Below are 17,404 nucleotides of genomic sequence, written 5' to 3' on the forward strand. Positions count from 1 at the left end.
CTCCTGCTCTGTAGTAATAGGCACTCAGCCCAAGTCACACATTAGCACCATCTAGGTAGCTTGGGAAAACAGCAGAATGCATGCCTGACCTCACTCCCAGAGACCCTGTTTCAGTCCTCTGGTGTGTAATTTTGGCCTCAGCAGCAGTATTTTTCTTTTCCTTTTTTGTTTTTTTTGTTTTTGTTTTTTTTTTAATTTTTTTTTTATTAAAGAAAGGATTAATTAACAAAACCATAGGGTAGGAGGGGTACAACTCCACACAATTCCCACCGCCCAATCTCCATATCCCACCCCCTCCCCTGATAGCTTTCCCATTCTCTATCCCTCTGGGAGCATGGACCCAGGGTCATTGAGGGTTGCAGAAGGTAGAAGGTCTGGCTTCTGTAATTGCTTCCTCGCTGAACATGGGCGTTGACTGGTCGGTCCATACTCCCAGTATGCCTCTCTCTTTCCCTAGTAGGATGGGTCTCTGGGGAAGCTGAGCTCCAGGACACATTGGTGGTGTCTTCAATCCAGGGAAGTCTGGCCGGCATCCTGATGACACCTGGAACCTGGTGACTGAAAAGAGAGTTAACATACAAAGCCAAACAAATTGTTGAGCAATCATGGACCCAAAGCTTGGAAAAGTGGAGAGGAAGTATTAGGGAGGTACTCACTGCAAACTCTAGTATACTTCTGCTTTCTTACATTGGTGCCATACTCCAAACTCAATTTCTGCTTTGCGTTTCTACTTCTTTTTTTTTTTTCTTACATGCATAACATTCCCCATATTCCCATTTAGCAATACAACCCCCACTATTTCATTCATCATTTTTCATGGACCTGTATTCTCCCCACCCACCCACCCACCCCAGAGTCTTTTACTTTGGTGTAATACTCCAATTCCATTTCAGGTTCGACTTGTGTTTTTTTTCTAATCTTGTTTTTCAACTTCGGCCTGAGAGTGAGATCATCCCATATTCATCCTTCTGTTTCTGACTTATTTCACTCAACATGATTTTTTCAAGGTCCATCCAAGATCGGCTGAAAACGGTGAAGTCACCATTTTTTACAGCTGAGTAGTATTCCATTGTGTATATATACCACAACTTGCTCAGCCACTCATCTGTTGTTGGACACCTGGGTTGTTTCCAGGTTTTGGCTATTACAAATTGTGCTGCCAAGAACATATGTGTACACAGATCTTTTTGGATGGATGTGTTGGGTTCCTTAGGAGGGGAATTCCCAGGAGGGGAATTGCAGGGTCATAGGGTAGGTCCATTTCTAGCCTTCTGAGAGTTCTCCAGACTGTTCTCCACAGAGGTTGGACCAATTGACATTCCCACCAGCAGTGCAGGAGGGTTCCTTTGACCCCACACCCTCTCCAGCATTTGCTGCTGTTACCTTTTCTGATGTGTGACATTCTCACAGGAGTGAAGTGATATCTCATTGTTGTCTTGATTTGCATTTCTCTGACAATCAGAGACTTGGAGCATTTTTTCATGTGTTTCTCGGCCTTTTGGATCTCTTCTGTGGTGAATATTCTGTCCAAGTCCTCCCCCCATTTTTGGATGGGGTTATTTGTTGTCTTGTTGTTGAGTCTGGTAAGCTCTTTATATATGTTGGTTATTAAACTCTTATCTGATGTGTGGCATGTAAAGATCTTCTCCCATTCTGTGAGGGGTCTCTTGATTTGGGTAGTGGTTTCTTTTGCTGTGAAGAAGCTTTTTAATTTGATGTAGTCCCATAGGTTTATACTTGCCTTAGTCTTCCTTGTAATTGGATTCGTTTCATTGAAAATGTCTTTAAAATTTATGCGGAAAAAAGTTCTTCCAATATTTTCCTCTAAGTATCTGATAGTTTCTGGTCTAACATCCAAGTCCTTGATCCACTTGGAATTTACTTTTGTATTTGGTGAAATACAGTGATTCAGCTTCATTCTTCTGCATGTTTCAACCCATTGTTTCCAACACCATTTGTTGAAGAGACTCTGCTTCCCCCATATAATAGTCTGGGCCCCTTTGTCAAAGATTAGATGTCCATACGTGTGGGGCCTCATTTCTGGGCTCTCAATTCTATTTCACTGGTCAGTGTGTCTGTTCATGTTCCAGTACCAAGCAGTTTTGATGACAATGGCCCTATAATATAGTTTGAGATCTGGCAGTGTGATGCCTCCGGTTCTGTTCTTTTTTCTCAAGATTGTTTTGGCAATTCTAGGTCTTTTCTGGTTCCAGATAAACATTTGTAGCATTTGTTCTATTCTCCTAAAAAATGTGCTAGGGATCTTGATGGGGATAGCATTAAATTTGTAGATGGCTCTGGGTAATATATTCATTTTGATGATGTTAATTCTTCCAACCCATGAGCATGGAATATCTTTCCACTTCTTTGTGGCTTTTTCAATTTCTTTGAGTAGTGACTCATAATTTTCAGTATACAAGTCTTTCACTTCTTTGGTTAGGTTTATTCCTAGATATTTTATTGTTTTTTTTTACTATAGAAAAAGGAACTGATTTCTGGATTTCAATTTCCTCTAACTTAGTGTTTGCATAGAGGAATGCCACTGACTTTTGAATGTTAATTTTATAGCCTGACACATTACTGTATTGCCTGATGATTTCCAAAAGCTTCTTGCTAGATTCCTTAGGTTTTTCCATGTATACTATCATGTCATCTGCAAATAAGGAGAGTTTGACTTCTTCTCTTCCAATCTGTATGCCTTTAATTCCTTGCTCCTGCCTGATTGCTATGGCAAGAACTTCCAACACTATGTTGAATAGTAATGGTGATAGTGGGCAGCCCTGTCTAGTACCTGATCTGAGGGGAAATGCTTCCAGTTTTTCACCATTGAGTATGATGTTGGCTGTAGGTTTGCTATATATAGACTCCACTATCTTCAGGAATTTTCCATCTATTCCTATTTTTTGTAGTGTTTTGATCATAAAGGGATGTTGTATTTTGTCAAAGGCTTTCTCTGCATCTATTGATATGACCATGTGGTTTTTGGTCTTGCTTTTGTTGATGTGGTGGATCACATTGATTGATTTACGTATATTAAACCAACCTTGCATGCCTGGGATAAACCCCACTTGGTCATGATGAACAATTTTTTTGATATACTGCTGTATCCGGTTGGCTAGAATTTTGTTCAATATTTTCGCATCTATGTTCATCAGAGATATTGGTCTATAGTTTTCTTTTTTGGTTGTGTCCCTGTCTGCTTTTGGTATCAGGGTGATGTTGGCTTCATAGAAGCTGGCAGGGAGTATTCCAGTGTCTTCAATCTTCTGGAAGACTTTTTTTTTTTTTAAATTTTTTATTTAAGAAAGGATTAGTGAACAAAAGCATAAGGTAGGAGGGGTACAACTCCACACAATTCCCACCACCCACTCCCCATAACCCACTCCCTCCCATGGTAGCTTTCCCATTCTCTATCCCTCTGGGAGCATGGACCCAGGGTCATTGAGGGTTGCAGAAGGTAGAAGGTCTGGCTTCTGTAGTTGCTTCCCCGCTGAACATGGGCGTTGACTGGTCGGTCCATAACCCCAGTCTGCCTCTCTCTTTCCCTAGTAGGGTGTGTCTCTGGGGAAGCTGAGCTCCAGGACACATTGGTGGGGTCTTCAATCCAGGGAAGCCTAGCCAGCATCCTGGTGGCATCTGGAACCTGGTGATTGAAAAGAGAGTTAACATATGAAGCCAAACAATTTGTTGAGCAATCATGGATCCCAAGCTTGGAATAGTGGAGAGGAAGTGTTAGGGAGGTACTCACTGCAAACTCTAGTGTAATCCTGCTTTCAGGTACATATTTTGCAGTAGTTTATGGATACGTGTGCACATAAGCTCTCTCTCACAGAAACTGGTGTATATCTAGGTTACGGGACCTGGAAGACTTTTAAAAGTAGAGGTATTAGTTCTTCTTTGAAAGTTTTGTAGAATTCATTTGTAAAACCATCTGGTCCAGGACTTTTATTTTTGGGAAGATTTTTGATAACTGTTTCAATTTCATTAGCTGTGATGGGCCTGTTCATGTTATCCACTTCCTCTTTACTTAGTTTTGGAAGTTGGTAGGTATCTAGGAAATCATTCATTTCTTCCAGGTTCTCTAGCTTGGTGGCATATAGTTGTTCATAGAAGCCTCGCATGATATGTTGAATTTCTGCAGTGTCTGTTGTGATATCTCCTCTTTCATTTACTATCTGATTTATTTGGGTCTTCTCCCTTTTTTGTTTTGTGAGTCTGGCTAAAGGTTTGTTGATTTTGTTTACTCTTTCAAAGAACCAACATTTACTTTCATTGATCTTTTGTATGGTTTTCCTATTCTCAATGTTATTGATTTCTGCCCTAACTTTAGTGATTTCTGTCCTTCTGGTTGCTTTAGGGTTCCTTTGTTGTTCTTCTTCTAGGTCTTTAAGATGTGCAATCAGGCTGTTTATTTGTGCCTTTTCTTGTTTCCTAATGTGTGCTTGTATAGCTATGAACTTCCCTCTTAGGACTGCTTTAGCTGTGTCCCAAATATTTTGATAGCTTGTGTCTTCATTTTCATTGAACTCTCGAAACATTTTGATTTCTTCCTTGATTTCCTCTTTGACCCAGAAGTTGTTAAGAAGTGTACTGTTGAGCTTCCACATTTTGGCACTGTTACTAATCTTTTGTTGATTGTTAAGTGTTAGTTTAATTCCACTGTGGTCTGAGAAGATGCTTGGGATGATTTCAGTGCTCTTGAATAGGCTGATGCTATCTTTGTGGCCTAACATATGGTCTATCCTTGAGAATGATCCATGTGGATTTGAGGAAAATGTGTATTCCAGTTTTTTGGGATGAATGACTCTGAAAATGTCCAATAGTTCTAGTTTATCTATCTCTTCATTTAGCTCCCTTATGTCTTTACTGATTTTCTTCCTGGATGATCTGTCTAGTTGAGAGAGTGGTGTGTTGAAGTCCCCTACTATGATTGTGTTACTGTTAATATATTGCTGTAGCTCTTTCAGTAGAAGTTTGATGTATTTAGATGGCTTCTCATTGGGTGCATAGATATTAATAATTGTTAAGTCCTCTTGATTGACTGATCCTCTGAGCATTAAGTAGTGTCCATTCCTATCTTTTTTAATCTTATCTATTTTAAAGTCTATCATGTCAGATATGAGAATAGCTGTTCCTGCCCTTTTTTGTGGGCCATTGGCTTGAATGATAGTTTTCCATCCTTTCACTTTAAGTCTGTGTTTATCTTGTTGCGTTAGGTGAGTTTCCTGTAGACAACATATTGTTGGGTTGTGTTTTCTGATCCATCTTCCTATTCTGTGTCTTTTAATAGGTGAATTCAGGCCATTCACATTTATTGATAACAAAGATTGAAGATATTTTAACTCCATTCTTGTAGAGTTTTAGAGTGTTTTGATATATGTTCTATTTGTGGTGGTCTGATTGTTTATAGGAAACCTTTCAGAACTTCTTTCAAGGCAGGCTTGGTGATGGTTGCTTCCTTCAACTGTTGCTTGTCTGAGAAGGTTTTGATGCTTCCATCTAGTCTGAATGACAATCTAGCAGGATATAGTATTCTTGGCTGAAAGCCTTTCTCATTGAGCACTCGATAGATATCTTGCCATTCTCTTCTGGCCCATAGTGTTTGTATGGAGAAGTCTGCTGCTAATCTTATGGGTTTTCCTTTGTAGGTGACTCTTTGTTTTTCTCTTGCAGCCTTGAGGATCCTTTCTTTATCCTTGTTCCTTTCCATTCTAAGTATGATGTGTCTTAGTGTCTTTAAGTCTGGGTTAATTCTGTTTGGGACCCTCTGGGCTTCTTGAACCTTTATGTCTTTGATGTTGTCTAGACTAGAGAAGTTTTTAGCTATTATGGCCTGAAGAATGCTTTCTTCCTCTCCCTCTCTTTCTTCCTCTGGTAAGCCAATAATGCGTATATTGTTTCTTTTGAAGTCATCCCATAGGACTCTGTTGTTGTTTTCAGCATCTCTTAATCTGTTTTTGAGATCTCTTACTTCTTTTTTAGTTGTCTCTAATTCATCCTCAATCTTGCTAATTCTGTCTTCAGCCTCATTGATTCTATTCTCTCTGCCCTCTACTGCTTTCTGGAGTTCATCTATTTTGTTGCCCTGCTCTGATACTGTTTTAGCTTGTTCAGCTAGTTGCCTTCTTAGCTCAGCAATTTCAGCTTTCAGCTCTCTAATAACCATGAGATTATTAGAATTTTCTTCCATATTCTCATTTGTTGTTCTTGCAGTTCTGATTACAATTTTTTCAAATTCTTTACTCACTCCTGTTATTATTTCCTTAGCTAATGTTTGGATGTTGAACTCGTTGTTTTGTGCTTCGCCCTCTGGAGGACTTTTAGCTGGACTCTTGTCCTGGTTCGAGTCTCCATTATTTTTTCTTGTTGTTTTAACCATTTTATATAAGTTAACAGTTTTTTCAATCCCTGAGTTGGAGTTCAGTGGTGTAAAAGCCTTTTTTTTTTCCCCTGTAGGCTATGGTAGCCTGAGGGCTTTTAAGCTATCAATAGGCTTCTTGGCTTAATCAATGACTCCTGACCAAGAGATAAAGCAGGGTGTGGCAGAGATAATCCAGTGGTTATGCAAAGAGACTTTCACAGCCCTTCAGCTATGCCACCAAGGTATAGGTCTTCTCCTGAGTTTCCCGGTTAGATCTCTGTGCCCTGGTGTCCCTCCCTGTTGCTGCTCCAGATTCTGAGGGTAGTAGCAATGGAGACTCAGAGTTGTACTTGGTGAGTCTCTGGGGAGTCCTTTCCTCCCTTCAGCTGTCCCCTTGTTGGTGGAGCAGACTGGAGGTGGTGTCTCCACTGACAAACTGCTGAACTGTTAGCAGTCACTTAATCTCTCCTTAGGCCCCTCTCTCCTCTCTGTCACCAGCCACGCGTGCTTGTACTCACGGGTGATTTACTGGGTTTCTGTGGTCATTCTAGTCCTGTCTTGTTTCGGTCCGGGTGGTCTCCTTTGGTATTCCTAGGAGAGGAGAGAAAGCGATCTGCTGCTCGTAGCTCCGCCTCCGGAAGTCGAATCCCTTTTTTGTTTTTTTTAATTTTTATATTTTTTATTTATTTTTCCTTTTTGTTGCCCTTTTTTAAAAATTGTTGTTGTAGTTATTATTGTTGTTGTTGATGCCGTCGTTGTTGGATAGGACAGAGAGAAATGGAAAGAGGAGAGGAAGACAGAGAGGGAGAGAGAGATAGACACCTGCAGACATGCTTCACCACCTGTGAAGCGACTCCCCGGTATATGGGGAGCTGGGGGCTTGAACAGGGATCCTTACACCAGTCCTTGCACTTTGCGCCACCTATGCTTATCCCGCTGCACTACCGCCCAACTCCCAACAGCAGCATTTTTTAAAGGTTCAGGCAACTCTACTGAGCAGCTAGGACTGAGAGCCCCAAAGTAGATGGTCAAGCTCCTTTCCAGTTGCAGGCAAAGCCCAGAATCTGGTCGCCTTCCTGGATCTTGTTCTCTGGACCTTATCTCTGGAAGTGCTCTCAGTTAACAAATGTCTATTTGCAACATTATAATGACTCTTTATGTTTGCACAGCCCATTACTGTTTGACGAAGTATGTTTATAAACATTAACTCATTCAATCCGCTGCCAATATCACTGTCCTATCTCCCCTTTATGTTCTTCCATAGCACATCATTTATTTTTAAAATGTTTGTCTGTTTTATGAAAAAGAATGAGACAAGGGACGCAGAGAGAGAAGACAAGAGAAATGCCCAACTACAGTATAAGAGATTAGTGATCTCTGGGGCCTCAGACATGCAAGTTAGTTCTCTAACAAGCTGAGCTATCTCTCTACCCTGCCATATCAATTTAAAAAAAGGAAAAAAATACTTTTTTTTTTTTTTTTTTACTGGGGCCAGGTGGTGGCACACCTGGTTAAGTACAAACATTACAGTGAACAAGGACATGGGTTCAGGCCCCTGGTCTCCACCTGCAGGGGGAAAGCTTTACAAGTGGTGAAGCAGTACTGCAGTTGTCTCTCTATTTCCCCCTCCCCTCTCAATTTCTCTCTGTCTCTATCCAATAATAATAAATATATAATATTTTAAAAAATAAAAACTTATTATCTTTATTTATTGGATAGCGACAGCCAGGAATCGAGAGGGAAGGGGGAGATAAGAAGAGAAAGAGACACTCCCTCTCTATTTATCTTTTCCCTCTTGATTTCTGGCTGTCTCTATCCAATAAATAAAAAAGATAATTAAAAAAGAAGAAAAAGAAAAGAGAGAGACACCTGCAACTCTCAAAGCTTTCCCTCTGCAGGTGGGGACTGGGGGCTCAAACCTGGATCCTTGCACACTGTAACACATGCACTCAACCAGGTGCGTGACCAGCTGGCCCCCAAAAATACTTTATTATTTTTATTTTATTTTATTTTTAGAAAATTAGGGTTCTTTATTGGGAGATGTCAGTAGAAGATATGGGAACAAACCTTAGGGGTAGGAAAGTGGATATAGAGTAGCGAAACCCATCCCGGTAGAATAAATAGGTCCCCAAAAGTCTGTGCAGAAGTTGTCAAGGGCTACCCAAAGGTATGGTGAAAGAAAGGTAGTCCACAAGGGCACCCCACCAGGGCTGGTAGATCTGGAAGATGGTGATCCAGGTGGCAAGTATAATCACCCGGAAGAGGAAGCTCACAGCTGAGCGCCAGACATAGCCTTTGATTGGGCTCTGCTCAGTGTAAGCTGGGACTAGGAAGGCCAGAAGAGCCAGAAGATGTTGACCAACCAGAGAAAAGGGAGAAAAGCGAACCCACACAGATAGTACTTCCCGAACAGGTTCAGTTTCTCCTAGTTGGATACCTGCTCCAGGTTGATAGATGCCCTGAGGCTGGGTCATCAGGGGATCTACTAGGCAAAACCCAAGCCCAGGGAGTGGATTTCCTTGGCCTTGATGCCAAAAAACAAAACAAAACAAAACAAAAAAAACTTTATTATTTATTAAAGAGAGAACCAGAGCATCACTCTAGCTACATGAAATGCCAGGGATTGAACTCTAGACCCACACTTACAAGCTTTTTGTTCATTTGTAGTACATAGTAGGCACTGAGTAAGTTTGGTTGATTGGTTGGTTGGTTGGTTACTTAACTGGTTTGCTGGCTGGGAGTAGTAGTTTTTCCCTTATAATGACCTGCAAATGATTTGTGCTAACAGTGAATCACAGAGTTCCTAAAAATGAGGCATAAAAATTGGGAAACTAAAAAAAAAAAAAAAAATTGGAAAGCTTAGGAGTCGGTGGTAGCACAGCAGGTTAAGCGGGTTAAGCGCACATGGCACAAAGCGCAAGGACCCACATAAGGATCCCAGTTCGAGCCCCAGGCTCCCCACCTACAGGGGAGTTGCTTTACAGGCGGTGAAGCAGGTCTGCAGGTGTCTGTCTTTCTCTCCCCCCTCTCTGTCTTCCCCTCCTCTCTACATTTCTCTATGACCTATCCAACAACGATGACATCAATAGCAACAACAATAATAACTACAACAATAAAACAGCAAGGGCAACAAAAGGGAATAAATATTTTTTTAAAAAAATTGGGAAACTTTCAGGTAATGATCTAGACTGGTTGTTTAATCATCACATCAAAGTCACAATCGGGTGGGGAGATAGCATAATGGTTATGCAAATAGACTCTCATGCCTGAGCTCCAAAGTCCCAGGTTCAATCCCCCACAGCACCATAAGCCAGAGTTGAGCAGTGCTTTGGTGTTTCTTTCTCTCTCTCTCTGCATCTCTTTCAAAAAGTAAAATAAATAAAATATTTTTTTAAAAAGTCACAATCATCAAATACACTCCCCACCACCATTGAGCTAAAGAGATCTCAGAGTCCACTCACCATTTCACAGATAACAAAATATGCCCAGAGATATCAGTTGACTTGTTGGGGGTTCCAGAGGCCTATTCAGCCCCTGTGCCTGTGTCATTCTCTTTTTAATTCCATCCTCCATAGCTCCCAAAGGTGAAAAGGGAACTAAAGGGAATACAAGACAACTGGTAGGAAGGGGTGTCAGCCTCCTCTGAATCTCATCCTGTGTAACACATTTATTAGTGATTATTAGTCTGCATTTATCTGGGCTTATGAAACATCACCTTGAGGGAGTCAGGCGGTAGCGCAGTGGGTTAAGCGCAGGTGGCACGAAGCACAAGGACCCATGTAAGGATCCCGGTTCGGTTCGAGCCCCTGACTCCCCACTCCCCACAAGTGGTGAAGCAGGTCTGCAGGTGTCTATCTTTCTCTCCCCCTCTGTCTTCCCCTCCTCTCTCCATTTCTCTCTGTCCTATCTAACAACAACAATAATAACTATAGCAATAAAAAAACAAGGACATCAAAAGGAAATAAATATTTTTTAAAAATTTAAAAGAAAGAAACATCACCCTGTGTGTCCAGCAAATAATAAGATTCATGACTTCTTAGTTTTTTAGGCTGTGTTGCTCTTTCCACCTTCTGGGTTGAGAGGCAAGCAAGAAATTAATTCCAAAATTAATTGGCCTAAGTATATCTTCTTTTTCTCTTTCTTCCTCTCCCACTTGAACCCCTCTTTCTTGCTCTCATACTAGATCTAATCAATGTGAATATGAATTTAGCTATTTAGCTTCTCTGGATTCATGAATCTTTGTGCTTGTCTCTCTCCTAAAACTGCATACTCATCCAACATGACATTTGCCTGGTTTCTCCAGTAACCATCTTGAAAGCCATAAAAAGCAGACTAATGCTTTGAGGGGAGCAATGAGACAGAGATTCCCAGTCAGGAGACTTTGTACTCAAAGGCTGGTTCGCAGCAGCATCCTTGGACACTGAGAAAGAAATAGCTAAAGTGATACATCTGAATATCTTCCATGTAGGAAGAACAATTTTTGGTTACTTTTAAATCTCCCAGCACTCAAAAATCTGTATCGTACTTCTGAAAGAGAGGTCGTTCTTTGAGTAACTTTATAGGCAAATTTTGCTGTCTTATAAAACTGTTTTATATAAAAATCATCTTCATAGAAAAAAATAACATGAAACTCTTGCTTTTGAGTCAAAAAAAGGTAATAACTTAAAAAAAAATTTACTTATTTATTGGAGAGAGAGCCATAGCATCATTCTGGCATAGTTGATGTTGGGAGGAGGGGGGTTAAACTCAGGACATCATGCATCCTCTGCTCTGTCACTGAGCCACCTCCTAAGCTACAGACCATTTCTTTTCTTAAAGCCCTCTCATGACTTTCTGGATTGCTTGAATGAAATCTGGGACCCCTGGTGATGGTGAACCTGGTAGAATACACAGGTTACAATATACAAAGACCTAGGTTCAAGCCCCCAGTGCCCACTTGCAGGGGGAATGCTTCATAAGCAGTAAAGCACTGGTGACTAGTGTGTCTTTCTTTCTTTCTTTTTTAAAAAAATTTATTTATTTATCCATGAGAAAGATAGGCAGAGAGAGAGAAAGGACCAGACAGACATCACTATGGTACATGAGCTACCAGGGATTGAACTTGGAACCTCATGGATAAGAACCCAATGCTTTATCCACTGCACCAGCTCTCAGACATCTAGTTTATCTTTCTCTCTCTCTTCCTTTCTTTCTTTTTCTTTTACTTTATTGGGAGATTAATGTTTTACATTCAACAGTACATACAATAGTTTGCACATGCATAACATTTCTCAGTTTTCCACATAACAATACAACCCCCACTAGGTCCTCTGTTGTTGCTGAGGAGTTATTCTGATGCAGTCTCCGCCCCCAGGTTTTTCTATGCCCCGCTAAATCCTAGAGTGCCCCCTTTCAACCAATCCTGGCCCTACATGTCACCCCTGGTTGTCGCCAATAAAAAGCCCCCTCCCCCCTCCCCTCTCTCTCTGGGCTCTCGGCTTTCCCTCTCTGAGGTCTCCCTGCTCCCCCCCCCCCCCCCCCCCCCCCCGTGGTCAGCCATTGCCGGCTGGCTCCACGTGGTCTGAACCAAACCTCCCCCCCCCCATCCTATAATAAAGATTTGTGTACCCCTTTGCTCTGGACGTCTGCTCTCTTCTCCGCGGTGCAGCCCGACACCAGATCACCGCAACAACACTCTGTCATCCTTTTCCAGGACCTGTAGTCTCCCCCAACCCCCTCATCTACCCCAGAGTCTTTTACTTTGGTGCAATATACCAACTCCAGTTCAGGTTCTACTTGTATTTTATCTTCTGATCTTGTTTTTCAACTTCTGCCTGAGAGTGCGATCATCCCATATTCATCCGTCTGTTTCTGACTTATTTCAATTAACATGATTTCTCCAAGCTACATCCAAAATGGGCTAAAAATGGTGAACCATTTTTTAAATATTTATTTTATTTATTTATTCCCTTTTGTTGCCCCTGTTATTTTATTGCTGTAGTTGTTGTTGTTATAGATGTCATTGTTGTTGGATAGAACAGAGAAATGGAGAGAGGAGGGGAAGAGAAATATAGACACCTGCAGACCTGCTTCACCGCTTGTGAAGTGACTCCCCTACAGGTGGGAATCCGGGGCTCCAACCGGATTCTTACGCCTGTCCTTGTGCTTTGCGCCGCCTGCGCTTAACCCACTGCACTACCGCCCGACTCCCGAAATCACCATTTTTAATAGCTGAGTAGCATTCCACTGTGTATATATACCACAACTTGCTCAGCCACTCACCTGGTTTGCTTCCAGGTTTTGGGTATTAAAAATTGTGCTGCTATGAACATAGATATACACAAATCTTTTTGTATGGGTGTATTGGGTTCCTTAGGATATATCCCCAGGAGAGGAATAGCAGGATCATAGGGTAGGTCCATTTCTAGCCTTCTGAGAGTTCTCCAGACTGCTTTCCATAGGGGTAGGATCAATTGACATTCCCACCAGCAGTGTAGGAGGGTTCCTTTGTCCCCACAACCTCTCTAGCATTTGTTGCTGCTACCTTTTTTTTTTTTTTAATTTATTTCTTTTTGGGGGAATTAATGTTTTACATTCAACAGTAAATACAATAGATTGTACATGCATAACATTCCCCAGATTCCCATTTAACAATACAACCCCCACTATGTCATTCATCATCTTTCATGGACCTGTAACTGCTACCTTTTCTGATGTCTGACATTCTCACAGGAGTGAAGTGGTATTTCATTGTTGTCTTTATTTGCATTTCTCTGACCATCAAAGACTTGGAGCATTTTTTCATTTGTTTCATCTTTCTCCCTTTCAATTTCTGCTTTCCCTCTCAATTTCTCTATCTCTATGCAAAATAAAAATATTTTTCTTAATGAAATCTGAGTTCTTCACTCTGAACAGAGTTCACAAGGCCTTATCTCTGACTGCCCTCTGGCCTCATCCTGTTCCCTCTGTCCTCACTCCTTCTCTAGCCAACCACAGTGACCTCATGAGCATGTTCCAGCCCCCACCCACCCCACCTGCATGTTTGTCCTTCAGCCTCAGCTCACCTGTCTTCTCCTGACATGCTCTTCATTCTTCTCTCCCTTCCTGAAGGAGTCCCCCACTCCCACGAGTAATGGTCAACATCAGATTATGATTCCTCTCAAAGAACTTTTCACAGGTGACCTTTTTCTCTGTTGCCATCCTTTATGCTTGGGTGACAGCTGTCTCCCATCCACTTAGCCTAATAATTCTCACTTATACAGCATTTTATAACCATTATCTTGGGAGTTGGGCAGTAGCACAGGGGGTTAAGCGCAGGTGGTGCAAAGTGCAGGGACCAGCATAAGGATCCCAGTTCGAGCCCCCGGCTCCGCACCTGCAGGGGAGTTGCTTCACAAGCGGTGAAGCAGGTCTTCAGGTATCTTTCTCTCCCCCTCTCTGTCCTCTCTCCATTTCTCTCTGTCCTATCCAACAACGATGACATCAATAACTACAACAGTAAACAACAAGGGCAACAAAAAGGAATAAATATAACCATTATCTCGTTAACCCTCATCATTATTATATTGAGTTAAGTGTATTATATTCATTTTACCAAAAGAAACTGAATCTCAGAGGGGTTTAAAAAATGGCTTAGGTGGAGTATGACACCAAAGTAAAAATCTCTGGGTGGAGGGTGAGGGTAGATGTTCAGCTTCACTGTGTGTGTGTGTGGGGGGGGGGGCACACACAGGACAAACAGAACTTTGGTGGTGGGAATGGTGTTAATATACACTCCTATTAACTTATAGTCTCACAAATCACTATTTAATAAATATGAGAGGGAAAAAATGGTTGAATGTCTCAAATATTTTGATGCATAGACTATAGCGCTGAGTATATGCTTCTTCAATCTAAGCACTTAAGACTTCAAAATGATAATCAGATTGAATTTTAACAGTGGGCTCAAATTGTTAATACAGTTCTAATAATGACTTGTCCTCTGAAATATCAAATTTCCTAAAAGCTTAGACCAGGGAAAACAGAAGCAACTGGTGGTGTTCCTTTATAGGATACAGTTATATGTAAATAGCTTAAAAGGGCATCAATTATGATGAGGTCAGCAAATCCTAACAATGGGATTTTCAAAATTAACTGAATTACCAAATAATTTGGTTATAGCAATAACTGTTACCTTCTTAAATCCTAAGACAGCAGGAACCATCTGCTTTCTCTATAAAGCCCATATTTCTCCCAGGCCTGGAACCTCTAGGGTGGGGCTCACTTTCCTGCAAGCTTCTCTCAATTCATACCAACTGATACTGCATCTGCTCATCCCGACCCAATCAATGCAACCAGTACCACCTTGGCATGTTTCACTTCGACCTGTGTCCAGAGACATCAGGTATGGAATATCAACCTTTTAGCTTCATTACTCTAGTGAGACTTTTCCTAGCTCATAGGACTCCTTAATTCCATTTCAGGTGGTGCACTTCCTAATAAACCTCAAAACCTAAGATATAGACCAGGGCCCATGAGATAGGGCATATGTACATGTATCCATAAGTTAGGGGAAAACATATACCTTACGGCAAAAGTGCATAATAATTTGCAGTGAGTCAAAAAATGCAGCAAGCAAGTAGAAAGACCTAAAAAGACATCATAAAATACCTAATGAAATAGTTTCTACTTAGACCTACATATCCTTCTTGCCTATCTCCTATTACACGTCCCTCAATCACTCCAAAGCTAACCTTGTCAGACAAAGTGAGGTCTACAAAAGCTGAATAAGGGAAAGAGAATGACATACTTTAAGATGACTCTTTAGTCACTACCAGGCCACCCCATCACCTGGGGCCCTATTCGGGGAGCCCTAGGATTCCCACACAGACATGATGGGCCAAGACCTCTAACAGATCCCTCTCATTACTGTCACTGGTCACCTCCATCAGGAACAACATAATGGACCCCTTGGTGGGCCCCTATAGGACCTTGCCCTCAATGTGGATCAACAATGGTAGGAACTGTTCCATTCTCCGAAGGGAGGTTGGATAACATACTCTACCTACCACTGGAGGAAGATGGGTCCTGAAATTAGTGCATCCTGGAGTTCCTAGCTGTGACCACAGAATGTAGCTCAGACCTACAGGGATGCAGACGTTACATAGGCTCCTGTGCTGACTATGGGCCTGAGATCAGATCAATGGGGTTTACAGTTAACAATTTTTATATACTTTTCCCATATTTGGGAACTACTCTCTTCCCTGATGCAGCTTTCTGGTCCTTTTTCCATCTGTGACACCATTTCCCCAGACAACAACTTGAGTCCACCTGCATACTAGATGTCAGGCTCAGGCAAAAACAGCTAAAGTCATAGGCCCCTTGGAATATACCTAAAATAGACCTACTAGCTTTTTCCAAAACAGAGACCCCCAAATCCTCATCTGCAATATTCTTGCCTTTAGGTTCATGAATAGTCAACAATTTGTTTAGCTTGATATCTTAACTCTTTTTCAGCCACCAGGTTCCAGATGCTAGCATGATGCCAACCTGACATCCCTGGGCTGATGGCCTTACCAATATGTCCTGGAGCCCCACCTCCCCAGAGCCCTGACCTACTAAGGAAAGAGAGAGACAGATTGGAATTATGCATCAACCTGCCAATGCCCATGTTCAGCAGGGAAGCAGTTGCAGAAGCCAGCACCCCATAATGCACCCCATAATGATCCTGGGTCCATATTCCAGAGTGATAAAGAATAGGAAAGCTGGGAGTCAGGCAGTAGCACAGTGGGTTTAGCGCAGGTGGCGCAAAACGCAAGGGTTAGGATTAGGTTTGAACCCAGGTCCTTGAGCACTGTAACATGTACACTCAACCAGGTGCACCACCATCCGGCTCCAGTCTCTATCCATTTATAAAGAATGAAAGAAAGGAAGAAAGAGAGAGGAGAGAGAGAGAAGGAAATAAAGAAATAAGTAAAGAAAGAAAGAAACAGGGAGCCGGGCAGTACTGCAGTGGGTTAAGCACAGGTGGCACGAAGCGCAGGGATTGGCTCAAGGATCCCGGTTCGAGCCCCTGGCTCCCTACCTGCAGGGGAGTCGCTTCACAAGCGGTGAAGCAGGTCTGCAGGTGTCTATCTTTCTCTCCCCCTCTCTGTCTTCCCCTCCTCTCTCCATTTCTCTCTGTCTTATCCAACAACGACATAAACAACAATAAAACAACAAGGACAACAAAAGGAATAAATAAATATATATAAAAAAGAATAGGAAAGCTTTCAAGGGAGGGGACGGGATACAGCATTCTGGTGGTGGGAATTGTGTGGAATTGTACCCCCCCCCCTTATCCTATGGTCTTGTCAATATTTCCATCTTATAAATTAAAAAAATTTTAAAGAATGGCTGAGGGATGCACATGAACCTGGTTGAGCACAGGCATTACAATGCACAAAGACCTGAATTCAAGCCCCTAGTCCCCATCTGTAGGGAGGAAGTTTCATGAGTGGTAAAGTAGGACTGTGTCTCTTTCTCTCTCCCTATCTCCTCCTTCCATATCAACTTCTTTCTATTTGCCTCTATCAAATAAATACATAAGTAAATCTTCTTGCCAGCAAGATAGCTCATCTGGTAGGATGCCTGTATTGCCATGAGTGCTGCTGCCCAGATCCAAGCCCTGGCACCAGATGGGAAGTGCTATCTATGGTAATGGTGGAAGCTTTGGTGCTGTGGTGCCTCCACCCAAAAAAAAAAAAAGTTAAATGAATGAAAAACTGGCACAGAGCAGTGAAATTGCATGCGCACAAAGTAAGAGTTCCACTAAATAAAACTAAAAGGGGGGGAGGGGCTCTGACAACTGGGGAGGTGACTCAGTGGGTAGAACACAGGACTTGTATATGTAAGATCCTGAATCCCATGCCTGACACTGCATATGCCAAAGCAGTACTCTGATATCTCTCTCTCTCACATGCAGCCCACCTCTCAAAATAAGTATATTATATATACATATATATATAGTGATCCAGAAGGTGGCACAGAGGATTGCATGTGTGGGATCCTGAGTTCAATACCTGGCACCATATATTCTGGCTAGAG

General features: G+C 41.9%; 1 pseudogene; it reads right to left on the reverse strand.

Annotated features, from left to right (window-relative positions):
• Positions 1–8,456: 8,456 nt before the first annotated feature.
• On the reverse strand, positions 8,457–13,421 carry LOC103113123 (gamma-secretase subunit PEN-2-like; annotated as a pseudogene).
• Positions 13,422–17,404: the final 3,983 nt, after the last annotated feature.

Source organism: Erinaceus europaeus, chromosome 13, assembly GCF_950295315.1.
Source record: "Erinaceus europaeus chromosome 13, mEriEur2.1, whole genome shotgun sequence".
In the NCBI taxonomy this organism is placed as follows: domain Eukaryota; kingdom Metazoa; phylum Chordata; class Mammalia; order Eulipotyphla; family Erinaceidae; genus Erinaceus; species Erinaceus europaeus.